This window comes from Anser anser (genome assembly GCF_964211835.1).
Source record: "Anser anser genome assembly, chromosome: Z".
In the NCBI taxonomy this organism is placed as follows: Eukaryota; Metazoa; Chordata; class Aves; order Anseriformes; family Anatidae; genus Anser; species Anser anser.
The window spans coordinates 108,535-122,339 of NC_139723.1; the positions used below are offsets into that span (position 1 = coordinate 108,535).

General features: G+C 42.8%; 1 protein-coding gene across 7 annotated transcripts in view; it reads left to right on the plus strand.

Annotated features, from left to right (window-relative positions):
- The window catches only part of LOC310889669 (adenylate cyclase type 10-like), a 69,206-nt gene that overhangs the window by 39,403 nt on the left and 15,998 nt on the right, over positions 1–13,805 (plus strand). The gene's annotated exons all lie outside the window — the stretch shown is intronic.

The window sequence follows — 13,805 nt, forward strand, 5'->3', positions numbered from 1 at the left end:
TAAGTTCTGCTCCAAAACAATTGAATTTTGAATAACAAAGTATCAATAGAGCCTGGAAATATTAAAAGCTGCAAGTAATAAGAACTACTTTTTTTGACTGCAGTAAGATATGTAGGCCCTAGTTTATTTACCGTTGGGTTTGAATGTTTGATGACTAGTAAATAAACCTGCACGGAGGCTATCAGAATTTTAAAAACACTTGCTACATGCTTAAGCAGGTAGCAGTAAATGGAAAGGTGAGAGAAGAATAGCAAGTTCAGCTGCAATCCACGAAAGGCACTTTCCTGCTGCCAGTTAATGAAAACAACCTGGGAGCTTGTAACTAACTGCACATGCACACCTTGCTTGTGTGTATCATTTTAGTTTTATTTTTTCCTACAGCTCTGTAGAAGCTGTATTCTAGGATTAATTTTTAGAGCAATTGAAGTATACATCTAAGCAGAAGCTGAGTGAAAGTGCTGATACACCAATAATGATATAGCAGAGGCTGCTGCTTCAGTGAGTTTGTGGACTGGCAATTCATTCGAATTGAGACAGCATGCCAAAGGAGGAGGTTTTAAAACAGGGATCATACAGTGGACTGTTGTTGCACTGCAAACTGTCAGGTAAGCAGTGATAAATAGACTGAGTGCATGTCAACGGCAATTACTGTGTGCCGTTTTGAAAATGTGTGTTAAAATCAGCCCGGTTAAATCAGCCACTGCAGTAGTAATGCTGTATTAGACTGTTGTCTGACTTCCCTGGCATAACAGAATTCCCTGATGTTGGATACCTTGAGACAGGTATTTAATTTTTTGTTTCATATACCTGTTCATCTCTTGTTACCTGGTAATGCTTACACTCTTAACAGCTGGCATGGCTGTGAACGTCGTGCTCTGCAGAGATGAGAAATTCGGATGTCTGGCTCCAAGTTGCTGATGTTTTTGCGACGTCGCTCCAAGCCCCCTGTTGTTACAAAACTGTTTCTACAGTAAACTCCAGGTCTGCTGCCTGCCTTCAGGGTGGAACTTGGCCAGGCCTGATTTTGCTGCCACTGATATCAACTGCAGGATCGTGAACCAAAAGAGGGAGTAGGGTCTTCTGAGAGGTTTGACACAGATTCTGCATCACGGATACTTTACACGGCAAAGCCAACCCTTTCCAAGGTTTTGTGTGCATGCACATGCGCACACAAAACATCTTTCTGGGGAAGAGGATTGTTCTGATTAAAGGTAATTTTCCCAACAGAGGGGGGAGGAAAAATGACCAAGCAGGCAAACAGCGCAGCTCAAATGCTGTTTGAGGCTGACGGCTGATTAAAGCCACAGTGCAGCAGATGACTTTGCCTAGCAAACAGTGAGTCTACAAGTATCTTCCGTGACTCGAGGAATCATAAGCTACTGTAGAGAACTTCATGTTAGTGAAGACTGCAGTGCTTGCTGGGAGTTTGTGTACACAAAGTATTCCAGCTGTGACAAAATGGAGCTTTCTGTGGGCTTGATTGTTCTGATAAGAAGTCAAGAGTTTGGGATATTGACACTTCTGGGTGATCAAATGGTCAATGTGTGTAAAATGACGTGCAACGTAAGAGTGATGTTACAGTGTTTCTGAATTTGTTTTTTTCTTCTCTCTGATTCTAAGTTAATTTAGCCATTTGTGCTGTTCTAACCTTTGCAGTGGCCACTTGTGCAAAGTTAATTCTGAGAGATGAAATTCTGGCTGTATTTAATTGTATCCTTTAATAATAGGGTTTTGTACAGGAAACTGGATATTTCAACATGAGTATGTGAGGAACGACAGAGGGTAACTAAAAAAAAAAAAATCTCAATTTTAAGAAGTCTTTAAGCTGAAGTGTTTCTAGATCCTGTTCTCAAGGTTTTTCCACATTTGTGAAGTTTAAACAGTTGCTTTGTGCATTTCAAGCTTATTTTTTTCTAGGAAGTAGAAGAATCTAGGCTAAACACAGCTCACAAGTGAAGGTCTGTGAAAGCACCGAAAACTGGAATGTAAGTGGAAGCTTCTTGTTCTCAGTGTTACATCCAGTCCATAGGATAGGCTTTGTGGCACAGCAGTGTCAAACACACTGATTTATCTTGGGTTTAGAAATGACTCACAGTGAACACATCTGTTAAGTAACTGAGAGAGGGAGTTAGGAGAATCTTATCAAGTAGAGAGAGAGCGCTGACGGCATTAAACTAGGATGCTACTTAGTGTCTTTGCTAACTATGGTGCGTTGTGCAAATTACCTAAAGCAAGAAGCCTTGGGCCCCTTACCAAGGTCAGTCTCCTAATAAGAGAGTGAGCCTGTCTTAAGAAACTGGGAGAAACTGGTCCTGCAGATGGACAAGAGCCAAGGAGCCACTGAGTCTGTGCAAAGACAAGAGGTCAACTAGCGGTGACGAGGAAGAGTCATCAATCTTCATCCCCATGACCCCCGACGACCACCACCAGAATACACTGCGCAAGCGCAGATGGGAGGAGCTTATGGAAATGACTCCTTGGAACTAATTTTAATATGAAGCGGGGACAGGTTAGGAATATGTATAGGCGTATTGTGAAACTTCATGCGTATGTAACTCTTTGCTGCATATAACCAAGGCAAGTTGTCGCGTCAGGCGCGCACGACTTTGGTGGGACTACCCCCCGTGCTGCCCAGCGCTGAATAAACATACCTACTTCACAATCTTACTGATTGTGAGTCCGTTTTCCTCAAGTCATAACCAGTAGTTTCTTGCATGATTCTTTACTGCCTGTAACAATGAAAATGCTGGACACCAGTTGAATTATTAACTCTTCATGGTCTTAAATCTGGAATCCTTCTGGCAAGGTGAGATGGGGGCTGAAACTACAGAAACCTTTTGGTTTGCTTTCTTGCACATGGCAACAGTTCAGGACTCCAAAGAATGTATTAGGTGCGTGGAAGAACTCTAAAATAGTCAAAACAGTGTGGGAAGAAAATGGCTCTGTTTGTTTTGGTGGAGAAAAGCATGCAAAATCGGCTATCCTGATGGGGTTGTCTATTTGTAATATCTACTTGAATGTCAATGGTAGTGCTTCCGTTGGCTGTCTTCTGATGTTTAGCCCACAGCCCTGGTACATCTCCTGCTGTTTTCAACTCCATACGATCTCAGTGTCAGGAAAATTTTTTTTTTTTTTTGCTTACTCTGCAGCTTAAGATGTGCCTCACTGAAATTTGCTATACTTAGGTTACAGGTTTATCTAGCCTATCCCATTTCCTTTCATCCATCCGTTCCCACGTGTGTACACACAGTTTGAGTGATACATAGATACACACATTTTGTTGAATGAGAAAATAACAAAAGCTATAGTTTACCTCTGACCTCTGTGCTGAAGAAGGCAGAAAGTTCATGACCCATGAATTAGTGATCTAACCCTATGCATATTGCATTAGGGCAAGGAACAGTGCAGCAAGTGATGTACTGTAATTCAATATAACCTAGCACGTAGTGGCACAAAACTACAGTATTCTGCAGTATTTGTGAGCTGCAGTGTTCTAGGGGCTTGACATAGCACTTTTCTACACAAAAAGGGTTGCACTGTGTACAAAGTTGTGAAAGAAACACTGCCACTCAGTGTTCTTCAGCTGTTTATCTGTAGGGAGTTAGTAGTGGCTGTCTAGTTTTTTTTGTGGAACTGGCCAGAGATCTTGCATGATCAGCATGGTGCTGCTCACAAATGTGTGGCAGACCCCTGTGGCAATGTAGTGTAAGTCAAGCACGTACAGAATTCGTGGGTGTTTTTGTTCTGTCTCCTCTTCTAGTTTTTATTTCCTTAAGATCAACTTAAGAATAAAAGTCGCGTATTCTAATTGAAAACTGCTTCTGTATTGGTTGAATTCACATCGTTTTGAGCTTGTAATAAATACGAACTGCCAACATAGCATTATTCCAGAAATCTTGTAAGTTGAAGAAAGAGTTGACATGAAACCTTAGGTGGCCTATATTTCAGTTGTTCTGCGTAGAAAGAATTTCGCTGCTTCGACTATTGCTGATTGTGTGGAATATCACGCATATGCTGATTAAAGGCAAATGCCTCTTTGAACGTAATGTGTTTTTTTGTAGCGTTGTGATGTTCATTAAAGGCCTTCAGTTTCTGACTGTAGTGCTTTAACAGAATTGACCAGTGATGTGGTTCAATTTTCATCATACTAAGGTCTCATATCAGCACTGGAACTCGTTTAAAATTAATTTTCTTTAGCTATTAAGAATCTCCTATGATCATTTTGTTGCCATGTGCTGCCTGGAGCTTGTTCTGGCCTGTCATTGCAGATATGATGGCAGTAATTTAAACCCTCAAACTCTGTCATCTGCCAAATCTTGCTGAGACAGCTGAAATTCACCCCCTCCAAAGCGCGGTTGAGAGGGAATGAATGGCCGTACATCCATGTCATCTCTTCACAGCATGCACGATCACACTTCTGGTGTACAAAACATTTTAGTAGCTGCATTATTTAGCTCTTTCATATTGCACCCAGAGTATTTGATGGAAGCTCTCTGCATTTACTGGCTGTTCAGCGGCCTCAGCGTACTCGAATGCTTCTTCTAGTGTTTCCTAAGCTCCTCTTTCCAAAGAAAGACCACTGTTTGTCGTGAATTCATTAAGACACTTACCCAGCGTGTAACAGACCTGAAGTCTCAGCTCCGCCTGTTTTAAAAGCGGGGACCTGGACTTCATCCCAGATACCAGTTCTTGCTGCTGGTTGTTCTTGCCTCGTCTCTCCACAATTCTTTTTGCAAAAACCTCAGTTGTTGTGTTTACATATCCAAAACACTTAAAACGCTTAATATCTTGCAAGACAGACTTCTAAGTTCCTTCTTTGTACTCATAGCTACATCTACTACTGCAGAGACAGGGAATGTGTCTCCTTGGCTTCATTAGAAGGGTTTCGTACTTCCCCTCTTTAATCCTCCTGTGTGGTATGTACTGCCGCAGAGCATGCGCAGTAAGTTTCGCTAAAAGGGAGAACTAGTAGTTCCATTGCTGGTTGATAATACCTAAGCAGTGAGTGCCCTGTGGCAGAAAATACCACTGCAGGTGGTTGTAGTGGTAGAAGCAGCTTGCCACTGCTTTGCTTCCTGGAGGCAGAGGGCTAGTTATGGAAGTGGGAAAGAAGTGGGAAAGTAGGCATGTTAATCCAGTTAGGAAATTTTAAGCTAGCTAAAAATGAAACAATTCCAGAAAACTTGGACAATGCTGTATCAGTGCATATTCACATGCTAGGATTATCCACGTGCTAGGATGAATCCTGCTTAGATTTGTCAAGGGGAGAAACGATTCAGAAATGACTGTCGCTGCAGTCAGCATGGGTAAGATACAAATGGCAAAGCCATACAAAAATCATGTAGGAAGAGCTGCGTTGATTGTGTCACTGTTATTTTCCTTCTGATTAGATAGCATTTTAGGCTTCTTGGTTTTCTTCAAGCTCTCTCTGCTGTCACGGAAACAGTTTAGAACTGACTCTTTGAAAGTCTGTTAAGAGGATTATGAACAAGACTTTTGATCAGTCTTTCATACTTTCATAGCTGCGTGCTATGAAATAATAAGCTACAATACTTTCATAGCTGCGTGTTTGCAGCAACTGTCAGACTGTGAGCTGTAGCTCAACTACACCTATGACAGAAATGGTGTTGCTCTGCCACCTTACGGCAGAGCTGAAGCCAGAACACACCACTTCCTACTTCAGTTTCAATGGAGATTACTGTGTGTGTATTGATGTGTGGAAGCTAGAGCAATAAATATGAGTGCAGATGCTTCTGAAAGGGGCTGTGTCTTAATTATAAATAAACAATTTTATATTTTGTCTTATCAGTGTTCTTACTAACTTTTCCCATCTCTACTAAATGGCCTGCTCTGTGGGCTTGGGCTGACCTTCCTGGTACTTCCTGTATTCCTGTGTTACTATGATAGTGTGAGATAAGAACAGAACTGTCTACTGGCTCTGTTAAAGATTTCTTCTCTGGCTTTTCTGTCTCTGTTTCCCTGTTTAAAGATAGGGACTGTAATTTCTGCTATCTTTCACCAAACATAAAAAAAAAAAACAACAAATAAAAACCTACTGCACCCCCTGCGCCCCCCCCCCCCCCCCCCCCAAACAAGAACAAACAAAACCACCACCCTGCTCTGATTTCAGTCTGAAAATTACCCCTAAAATTTTAAAATCTGCCTTTCTACAGTTCTGGCACAAAAACTTTTCTGGGCATGCTTCTTTCGCCTTTCTCTTCTTTTCTTGCTGGACCTCTTGGTCTAAACCAGTAGCTGCAGGCTGTTACCCAGCTCTCTGCTTCTTCCTGGGCTGACTGCATTGCATACTGGGTCCCGAAAATAAGCTATTAAGCCACAGAGACCAAGTGTGGTCAAGAGCATGTAGACCATGGTTATGTGCCACTTTTCTGTGATAGTGGAAGCTGTCTCATCAACTGCTCAAGAGCAAATACATGGATTACTTTAGGATCTCTTGCTCCTGGAATTTTAATCTACTTTGACAAATCTTTCATCTCTAATACCATCTCATTTGGACTTGGTTTCACCTCTGCACTAGTAAAGCAGTGATACCCTCACTGAGATCAGCTGCACAATGATACTGAGTTTTAGACTTAGTATGTTGGACTTAACGGGACCATGGAGTGTGGTCCTTTTGTGTCCTCATGTTGATGTGATGTGAAGTACAGACATCACACTGGCAGCATATCCACACTAATGTGCTACACATTTATCTTTAGTATGTTTCTGAAAGAATATGCAAGAATTTATCTAATTGCTGTTTGACCGAGATGGAACGGTCATGTATTTTGAGCATATTTCTTAGCACTGTAGTGCTGTAACTGCTTTTCCCACGTGTTAAAATCAGACATTAGAATGTGTGTTCACTATGGTCTCTGAAAATCAAGTCATTTGTTGGCTTTATTTTGGATGATATGTCTGTCATGCATCAGTTTAATAAGAGATGTGCAATTTAATGAGAGATGTTCTCCTTTTAGGCCTCGCTCTCTTGTATGTGTGCAAAACCGCAGACTGAGACAGCTGGTGGGAATGGAGGGCCTGTTTCTTCAGTGTCAACCATTTATCTTTTGCAGCTGAGATGCCTGCTGAGTGGGGAGATGCCCCGTGCCCTTTGTGCTCATAATAACTGCAGTACAAGGCCTCGTGAGCTCAGGTTCATTGCGTTTCAGGCTTTGTCCTTCTGGATTTGAGAGGGTGCTAAGTATAAGTTCTAGATGCCTGCAGAGGAGGAAACAAAAACAAAACCAATAAAAGCTAGTATGTTAGCTCAGCATGCGGTAGCACAGTTGCATGAAAGTAATGCTTTAGTGTTCCTACATTTGTTCTTGGACTATGTATTTCATTAGTAACAATACATTCCTGAGGAGATACTATATGTCTGGGAGCTAAGCAACCAGGGTACTTCTGACCAGCACTGATTTCCTTAGTAGATACGGCAGTCTTTCCTTAGCTAAAAAAGGGTAGTATTCATCTTCTCTTACGAAGCGTGTTGAGATACTCTGGCCAAATACTTAAGCTAAGCCCAATTTTGTTCCCTTTCTCTTTCTTCATTTGTCCTTTACCAATTAATCAGTTATGCTCTAGGTCTAAGGCTGGACTTTATCCAAGGAAAGCTTTGGCCTCTTTCTTAACATGTCATGCTTTTTATAGTCTGCAGTGTTTTTGCATTTGTTGACATCGTTCATCTTGATTGGTTTTGATCTTGTTTGCTCGGAAGGGTAAAATCATCATCAGTTAGAAGGCTTAGCCACTGAGGGAAAATGTATTTCACGGCATTATCCATTACAGATACAAGTAACTGAGCGTACATCTACGATACCCATATACTGCTGAGTTCTGAAAGCAGGAATAACAGAGCTACTGTGAAAAGTGGGAAAATGCTAGCAGGTGTTGTTTCTTTTGGTTTCTGGTCACTTTTGGCTAGTATAGCAACTATTCCGCTTTGCTTTGCATAATGAAAAAGAGCTTAATGCGTTTTCTTTTGAAGTTGCACTATTCCTTTGCACAGGAAACTCAAATAGATTTTGATGTATATCCAGAAGTTTGAAATAAAGATTAAATGTCCCGAGGAAAGAAAGTTTTGGGGCACTTCTGTGGGTTTTTGTTCCACCAAGCACTCATTTGAACATTCTTGCTATTGTGCGCTTTGTTTTGTGCCTTGACAGGTCAACTTAAGAATTTAGAAGGATGTATCAAGTTAAAGTAAAAACGCTATCAAAAGCCAGCCTTTCTTGTTTTACCGCTCCCTCCGAGTCCTTGCCTTAGTTAATTAGAAGCAATAAAACATAACTAAATGCCTCTCTGTGAGGCAAGAACACTGGCCCTTTCAGTTGTGCTTAAGGCTGTAATGGGAGCACAGTGGTAGCGGGGGAGGAAAGGATGAAAGCACAAAGTCTTAGAAAGTCGTCTGTATCTAAGGGAATTTGATATACTGGGCTGACTAATACTTGGGAGGATGAGGAGTGGGTGTAAGCTGTGCAGGGGTGGTAGCAACTATCCTGTTGGAGCTATGGAGATACGGGGTGACCGTGCCCTTTAACTTTTGTTACGCTACTAAAAATTTATTAGGATGCTTTGTCCTTTCAGGAATCTTCATGCTCTAAGAAAAAGAACTTTTTAGTTAAAGAACTTTTTAGTTCCCAGAGTGTGGTAGTTGAGAGTTAAATATCGCCGAATGTTCAGCTCAGATGTGTTTGCTAACCAGAACCAGATAGGAGGTCGTGGCAAAGCTTAGAACAGAACTGAAAGCTCTAAGTCTGGTTTTAGGACAATATCACGTCTAAAGTCCAGTCTGGCTTCAGTTTCATGGTTGGTTTAAGTATTCTTAATTATGGAGGTTGCAATCAAAAGTGGAGGCTGCAATCCAAAAGAATGAACTGATCTGTTCAATGCATGCATTCATTCCTCCTCCTTTGAACGCTTGTGCCAACGCAATTTTTGAGTAACAGTTTTAATCAAGAAGCCAATCCAGCTACGTCAAAAAAGAAGAGTATTCAGCTCTCCACACAGCCTGACCAGAACTGGGGCTAGCGCAAGGGGAATAGCAGCAACAGGGGCTTTTTTTGGAGATTGGCACAGCTGTCTTTTTGGTAGCAGCCTGAACTTGGGTTCGTTTAAAGCAACTGTGAACCTACAAGCACAATGGGAACATACTTACCACTTGTGAAGAATTTACCTTGTGTGTTTTTAACAGTTTGTCCTTGGTAGAGTAGCAATCCATCACCAGCACTGTTTTTGTTAATAGATTTAGGATGGTCCTTGCTGAACACTTTTATCTCTGGCCATTTTTTATAAATATTTCTGTGATAAGTTTTCAGTCAAAATCTGGCTTCCTAAAAATGTTCTAACTGAAAAAACATGGGTATGAATCTTTCTGGAAAATGAGTTGATAGCATTATGAGCATTATTTAGCAAAATTTTAGTTTGTAGATCTTTTCAGCAATGTTTGCCAAGCTTAGCTATAATCATAAACCATAAAATAGCTGAACTAGGAGCTGCAGGATTGATGTGGGAATGTTGAGGTGAAACTCTGTGGTTTGCAGTATGCAGGAGGTCAAAAGAATTTATTGAATGATCTCTGCTGGTCTAAAAGTAATCTCAACCCTTGAGCCCTTTTCATTGTATTTTCTCCCTGTTCCTCTTTGAGGAGGGGGAGTGAGAGAGTAGTTGTGGTGGAGCTCGGCCGCCCACCTGAGTAAAAGCACCACAGTCCTTTTTGGTGCCCAACGTGGGGCTCGAGGAATTTGAGATGATGATAGTTGAGAGAATTAACGGGCAAAACATGGACTGGATGATTGTTATGAATGTAATAATTGTGAAGAGTCTAAGAAAGCAGTAATTGTGAAGGAATATGTTTCATGTTAGTGTGGTGAAGGGACGAGGGGTGGTGTGTATGTAAATTGTCCACCTCGTCGGTGTTGTGATGTTATGCTTATTTTGGTGTGGGGAATTCTTCTTCTTTTTTAATGTAAGTCAAGTTTGAGAAGATTGTGATGATTGTAAAGTGAGAGAATATTGTGATTATTCTTAAATATGCTTTTCACAGAAGCGAGGGGTGGAATGTAGTGGGTTTACATGGCAAGGCTTTGGTAGCAGGGGGCCATAGGCGTGGCTTCCGTGAGAAGAATCTAGAAGCTGCCCCATGTTAGGTAAGGGCCCCACTGCTGTCCAGAGCCGAGCCAGTAAGCGATGTTGTTTTGCGCCTCTGTGAGAGCATATTTAAGACAGGGGAAAAAAAAAACGCTGGGCCACACAGCAGCTGGGAGAGTGAGAGGAGTGAGGAACAGCCTTGCTGTGTGCTTGCTCACTTCTCTAGCTCGTTAGTAATCAGCAATAAATCTTACTATCTCCCTATGCTGAGTCTGTTTTGCCCGTCACAATAATTCCTGCGCGATCTCTCTGTCCTTATCTCAACCCTTGAGCCCTTTTCATTGTATTTTCTCCCTGTTCCTCTTTGAGGAGGGGGAGTGAGAGAGTAGTTGTGGTGGAGCTCGGCCGCCCACCTGAGTAAAAGCACCACAGTCCTTTTTGGTGCCCAACGTGGGGCTCGAGGAATTTGAGATGATGATAGTTGAGAGAATTAACGGGCAAAACATGGACTGGATGATTGTTATGAATGTAATAATTGTGAAGAGTCTAAGAAAGCAGTAATTGTGAAGGAATATGTTTCATGTTAGTGTGGTGAAGGGACGAGGGGTGGTGTGTATGTAAATTGTCCACCTCGTCGGTGTTGTGATGTTATGCTTATTTTGGTGTGGGGAATTCTTCTTCTTTTTTAATGTAAGTCAAGTTTGAGAAGATTGTGATGATTGTAAAGTGAGAGAATATTGTGATTATTCTTAAATATGCTTTTCACAGAAGCGAGGGGTGGAATGTAGTGGGTTTACATGGCAAGGCTTTGGTAGCAGGGGGCCATAGGCGTGGCTTCCGTGAGAAGCATCTAGAAGCTGCCCCATGTTAGGTAAGGGCCCCACTGCTGTCCAGAGCCGAGCCAGTAAGCGATGTTGTTTTGCGCCTCTGTGAGAGCATATTTAAGACAGGGGAAAAAAAAAACGCTGGGCCACACAGCAGCTGGGAGAGTGAGAGGAGTGAGGAACAGCCTTGCTGTGTGCTTGCTCACTTCTCTAGCTCGTTAGTAATCAGCAATAAATCTTACTATCGCCCTATGCTGAGTCTGTTTTGCCCGTCACAATAATTCCTGCGCGATCTCTCTGTCCTTATCTCAACCCTTGAGCCCTTTTCATCGTATTTTCTCCCTGTTCCTCTTTGAGGAGGGGGAGTGAGAGAGTAGTTGTGGTGGAGCTCGGCCGCCCACCTGAGTAAAAGCACCACAGTCCTTTTTGGTGCCCAACGTGGGGCTCGAGGAATTTGAGATGATGATAGTTGAGAGAATTAACGGGCAAAACATGGACTGGATGATTGTTATGAATGTAATAATTGTGAAGAGTCTAAGAAAGCAGTAATTGTGAAGGAATATGTTTCATGTTAGTGTGGTGAAGGGACGAGGGGTGGTGTGTATGTAAATTGTCCACCTCGTCGGTGTTGTGATGTTATGCTTATTTTGGTGTGGGGAATTCTTCTTCTTTTTTAATGTAAGTCAAGTTTGAGAAGATTGTGATGATTGTAAAGTGAGAGAATATTGTGATTATTCTTAAATATGCTTTTCACAGAAGCGAGGGGTGGAATGTAGTGGGTTTACATGGCAAGGCTTTGGTAGCAGGGGGCCATAGGCGTGGCTTCCGTGAGAAGCATCTAGAAGCTGCCCCATGTTAGGTAAGGGCCCCACTGCTGTCCAGAGCCGAGCCAGTAAGCGATGTTGTTTTGCGCCTCTGTGAGAGCATATTTAAGACAGGGGAAAAAAAAAACGCTGGGCCACACAGCAGCTGGGAGAGTGAGAGGAGTGAGGAACAGCCTTGCTGTGTGCTTGCTCACTTCTCTAGCTCGTTAGTAATCAGCAATAAATCTTACTATCGCCCTATGCTGAGTCTGTTTTGCCCGTCACAATAATTCCTGCGCGATCTCTCTGTCCTTATCTCAACCCTTGAGCCCTTTTCATCGTATTTTCTCCCTGTTCCTCTTTGAGGAGGGGGAGTGAGAGAGTAGTTGTGGTGGAGCTCGGCCGCCCACCTGAGTAAAAGCACCACAGTCCTTTTTGGTGCCCAACGTGGGGCTCGAGGAATTTGAGATGATGATAGTTGAGAGAATTAACGGGCAAAACATGGACTGGATGATTGTTATGAATGTAATAATTGTGAAGAGTCTAAGAAAGCAGTAATTGTGAAGGAATATGTTTCATGTTAGTGTGGTGAAGGGACGAGGGGTGGTGTGTATGTAAATTGTCCACCTCGTCGGTGTTGTGATGTTATGCTTATTTTGGTGTGGGGAATTCTTCTTCTTTTTTAATGTAAGTCAAGTTTGAGAAGATTGTGATGATTGTAAAGTGAGAGAATATTGTGATTATTCTTAAATATGCTTTTCACAGAAGCGAGGGGTGGAATGTAGTGGGTTTACATGGCAAGGCTTTGGTAGCAGGGGGCCATAGGCGTGGCTTCCGTGAGAAGAATCTAGAAGCTGCCCCATGTTAGGTAAGGGCCCCACTGCTGTCCAGAGCCGAGCCAGTAAGCGATGTTGTTTTGCGCCTCTGTGAGAGCATATTTAAGACAGGGGAAAAAAAAAACGCTGGGCCACACAGCAGCTGGGAGAGTGAGAGGAGTGAGGAACAGCCTTGCTGTGTGCTTGCTCACTTCTCTAGCTCGTTAGTAATCAGCAATAAATCTTACTATCTCCCTATGCTGAGTCTGTTTTGCCCGTCACAATAATTCCTGCGCGATCTCTCTGTCCTTATCTCAACCCTTGAGCCTTTTCATCATATTTTCTCCCTGTTCCTCTTTGAGGAGGGGAGTGAGAGAGTAGTTGTGGTGGAGCTCGGCCGTCCACCTGAGTAAAAGCACCACACTGCTAAAATGGGGATCAACTCTAGATTTCTAGCACACAGTAATTTTGGAAAACTTGGGTAGTCCCACCAAAGTCGTGCACACCTGACGCAGCAACTTGCCATGGTTATATGCAGCAAAGAGTTACATATGCATGAAGTTTCACAATGCGCCTATACATAGTCATAACCTGTCCCCTCTTCATCTTAAAATTAGTTCAAGAAGTCATTTCCATAAGCTCCTCCCATCTGCGCTTGCGCAGTGTCTCCTGGTGGTGGTCGCCAGGGTTCATGGGGATGGAGGTTGGTGACTCTTCCTCGTCACCGCTAGCTGACCTCTTGTCTTTGCGCAGACTCAGTTGCTCCTTGGCTCTTGTCCACCCTCAGGACCGGCTTCTGCCAATTCTTTAAGATAGGCTCACACTTTTATCAAGAGACTAACCTTGGTAAGGGGCCCAAAGCTTCTTGCTTTAATTAATTTGCACAATGCACAATAGTTAGCAAAGACATTAAGTAGCATCCACTAGTTTAATCCTATCAGCGCTCTAACTCTACCTGATAAGATTCTCCTAACTCCCTCTCTCACAGGAGCCGAGGTGCTGTGACAGCAGTGCTAGGTTCTCTTCATGCATATGTAACTCTTTGCGGCATATAACCATGGCAAGTTGCTGCGTCAGGTGCGCATGACTTTGGTGGAACTACCCCCCTGTGCTGCCCAGAGCCGAATAAACATACCTACTTTACAGTCTTACTGGTTGTGGAGTCTGTTTTCCGCAAGTCAGAAGGAGCCACCATGCTGGGAAGGTGGCAACAGGCTGTGCAACTGCAGGGGTGGGACTGGTGTTAGCAAATGGGTGTGCGTGGGGGAGGCAGT